The following is a 3954-nucleotide window of genomic DNA, read 5'->3' as shown; positions in this document are numbered from 1 at the left end:
TTATTTTTTGCGAACCAACCGAACACAATATATTGGTTTTCAATGAGGAGTTCGGTTAAAACTATTTTTTGCGGACCAACCGAACTCGGAGTTCGGTTACGAAAAGATAAATTCATGATAACCGAAGTGTTCTTCGTGTTCTTGGTTTCAGAATGTTCGGTTACAAAACTAGTTTTTTTTTTAAACTATTCCTAACCGAACATGCCACTTTAACTTTCATTTAAACCATATTTTAATGATTTCTACTCAACTTACCCAATCATTTGATGATTTCTACTCAATTTACCCTATCAAAAAACGAATTAAAAATGATTGATGGGTTTTTCAATCGAACGAGGAACGTCAAGGAAAGAGAAAAGAAGAAGATAATATTTTTTTTTTCAAATCTAAAAAATTTCGATTCCCCTCCAATTTTTGTTTTGTTTTTTATTTTGATTTTGGTTAATAGATTCATTTAGATTAGATGTATATGATTAGATTTATATAGTTATTAGGTTTTAAATTAAAGTAAAGGATAAATGTGTATTTACCTAACTTTAGGACACCTCTTATAAATATAAGGAGATTGGCCTAATTAGATCATGGTCTCCCAAAAAAAATCATGGTCCCTAAAAGATCGTTCTTTTTAAAACTCCATTGACATGGGCTAAAAATGATGTCTCACTCCAAAACTAACATTTTGGCTCCAAGCCCAGCTAGTTCCTTGATTATTGGGCGTGAAAACGAACATGCACAACTCTAATTCTTTTGTTGATAGATCCAACCCTAATGCCAATCCACGAGTCTCAGTATAGTGCATTTTGTTCACTTAAAGCTAACAAGTTCTAATGCAAACCATACTAACTCCCACGTGGAGTATAAATGACTCTTTCATTTCACTTTGAGTCTTCGTGATTGTACTGTAGACAACACAATGCCTAGGTACTCGCCTACCATAGATCTTGTTCATAGGCTCCCACCTGATTAATTAATAACATAGTGTACTGTAAGTGTGTGTTTGGCTTATGTGCGAGTTATGTGAGAGTCGTGTGCAGTGATAGTGTTGGTCAGTGTTTGTAAGACGCGTAAGTAATGTAAGAGAGAATGAGAGAGTGAGTCTGGGTATATATTCTCAGTGAGCCCTGTAATTGAATTCATCTTCTTTTAATCAATCGATTACAAACCGTCGGCAATGTAGACATGAAATTTCTCATTGTTACTATTGTATCAGACTCAGAAATCATCAATTTCTGAAGGTAACCGATCCTAGCCTGTTAATTTATTCACCAAAAACTCCATTATTCATCTTCAACAATCACCACCACCATTGATGCATCGTCATCTTCCGGGTAAATTCATCTAAGATTTGAGTCTAATTCGGCTCCTCTATGTGTTTCCATCAACATCTACAGTAACAATTTGTAAATTCTTTCTTCCATCTTCATTAATTGTGTTTTTTGGTAAGAATTAGAGTTTTCACCTGGTTTGATACCTAAGCTACGTCAACAGACAAGATTAAGTATGATTTTTATATTTGAAATTTGGTTGAATTACTTAAACTCTTGATGCTTTTGGTCACCGTTTTCATTTGGAGCCGGATTCATTTACCTCAACTGGTTCAATTCAAACCTCTGCTGGTAATCTCTAATTATATGTTTAGATTACTTCAGATTTAAATTCATATGTTCAAATTCAACATCACTATCTCAATGTCATCCTGTTTCATCTTCAACTTCCTTATACATCATAATTAGCTCGTTTTTACATCTAATTTTATAATCAAGATCTGTTGTTCTTGTTCACTGATGCCGCAAGGTCTGAGCGTGTTCTAGTCCGTTACACCAAGGTCTAGTTAGGGCGAAAAATTGAAGTCGTTCCACTCGATTGGATTCAGTAGAAAGTTGAGAGTTTGTTGGTGAAAATGATGCTTCACAAGGTGCTTAACAGCGCATTCTTCATACTTCCGACCTCAATTCTTATTTCAAGGCAGTCCTCACTGCGGTGTTGAAGTATCTTGCGGTTTTTAATGATGTTTCGGTATTTGGACTTCGAATTCGAGTGGTGAGTTATATAAGTACAAGTTGGAGTTCTGTTTGTTGAGTTTGTATAAACAACAATTCTTCCTCCTTGTTCAGAATGGTTTGGTATGGTGTTGGTTTTCAAAGTCAGATTATTCTTATTTTTCGCAAATGGTAGTACAGTTAGTTTAGTAAGTTGGTGTTCAGTTTTACAGCTGTATTGCCATAGTTAGGGAGTATAGAGTATGTGGCCCGATATGCGGAGTCCTCCATCTACTGGGATCCGCACATGTAATCTCTTACTTAACATTTTCATGGTTAGTACAGTGGTTAGTTGTGTCCCTTAAATACTATTAGCAATTACAAGGTCTGGGATTCGAATCCTTACATCTTCCAAGGGAGGGAGCATGAGAACCATCAGACTACTTGATGGTTCTCGTACTTATTGTATCTACTGCTGCTAAATGCGCTGCAATACTGACTGCGAGGCCAACAACTTTATTTTGCTTCTGTCTGCATCCTTTTGGTTTACTATTTCTCTTGCATTATCTCAGGTATGAATTGTTTTCTATAGTATTTCCACCACAACTACTACTACTACAGCTGCCTCATTTTCCTCTATCACCATTTTGGTTCCACTGGGACTATTACTTCTATTAGCATCATGTACTGCTACTGCACCAACTACCACATCGTGTTTACTTCTTATATTTAAACTCTGCTGCAACATCCAATGTTATTCTGCTATGAAAACTGCACCTCCAGTTTTTCTCCCTTAGGTACTATGCTAATCTCTTGTTATAGTTATTGCAGTTTAATGTCTGCCAAGAGTCTTGTGAGTATGTTTGGTTCGTGTTTGTGTGTGAGAGTGCAATCTTAACTGGTCTTGTTACAACCCACTAGATATTAAGGGAGGGTATTAACATACTGTACTGTAACTGTGTGTTTGGCTTGTGTGCAAGTCATGTGAGAGTCGTGTGCAGTGAGAGTGTTAGTCAGTATGAGCAACACATGTGAGTAATGTAAGAGAGAATGATAGAGTGAGTCCGGGTATATATTCTCAGTGAGTCTTGTAATCAACACATGTGTTAATTGAATCCATCTTATTTTAATCAATCGAGTAGAGCAAGTCTTATGGTGGAAACTATTCCAAGTGTGGAAAAACCATGGAATGTCAAGTCTAGTGGCTTCCAAGTTGGGGTCTTCCACAGAAAATCCAAGCAAGGTTCCACGGTTTCGTGGAATTCATCTGAACGCCAATAAGAATAGCGTTAAACGCAATTAAGAATGGAGCTAAAAAAACGCAATTAAGAATGCGTTTTTTTTTATCCGTAGATTTAAAATGAGTTGTTGAAATCTAACGGCTGAAAAAAAGCTCCATTCTTAATTGCGTTTTTTTAGCTCCATTAAGAATTGCATTTTTTTTTTATCCGTAGATATAAAATGAGTTGTTGAAATCTAACAGCTGAAAAAAAGCTACATTCTTAATTGCATTTTTTTAGCTCTATTTTTAATTGCGTTTTTTTAGTTCCATTAAGAATAGCGTTTCTACTATTCCACCATTACACTTGCGCTTCTATCCACAGTTCTAGTTCCAAGTACTGAGGTGGCGTGGAAGATGAAAGATGGATGGATTTCACCATAAGACTTGCTCTTACAAACGGTCAGCAATGCAGACATGAAATTTTTCATTGTTATCAGTGATGTAGTCTCCATATTAATTGTTTTACTCTTTATCTTAGTTAGTATCTTCTGCTCCCTTCCGCGCCACATGTCCAGAGCAATAAAATTTTCTTATGCATTTCCAGCAATCGCTAGTGTTGGTCAATTCAGTAAAGATACTAATTCTTGTGTAGTGACCATCAGGAGTAATAGTCAATGTGCACTTTATTTTGTTCTCTTTCTCCACGCCGTCGTGACGTTAGTAAATTACCTTTTTTGTTTAGCTGCATTTTAC

At 36.1% G+C, this 3954-nt stretch overlaps 1 long non-coding RNA gene across 1 annotated transcript; it reads left to right on the top strand.

The window, feature by feature from the left end:
- Positions 1-1047: 1047 nt before the first annotated feature.
- LOC113347759 lies at positions 1048-3113 on the top strand. Its single transcript, XR_003359235.1, has 2 exons — positions 1048-1616; positions 1795-3113. It is a non-coding gene; the product is annotated as an uncharacterized LOC113347759 (long non-coding RNA).
- The last annotated feature ends 841 nt before the right edge of the window (positions 3114-3954 follow it).

Source organism: Papaver somniferum, chromosome 2 (genome assembly GCF_003573695.1).
Source record: "Papaver somniferum cultivar HN1 chromosome 2, ASM357369v1, whole genome shotgun sequence".
Taxonomy (NCBI): domain Eukaryota; kingdom Viridiplantae; phylum Streptophyta; class Magnoliopsida; order Ranunculales; family Papaveraceae; genus Papaver; species Papaver somniferum.
This window is presented reverse-complemented; position numbering and strand designations above follow the sequence as displayed.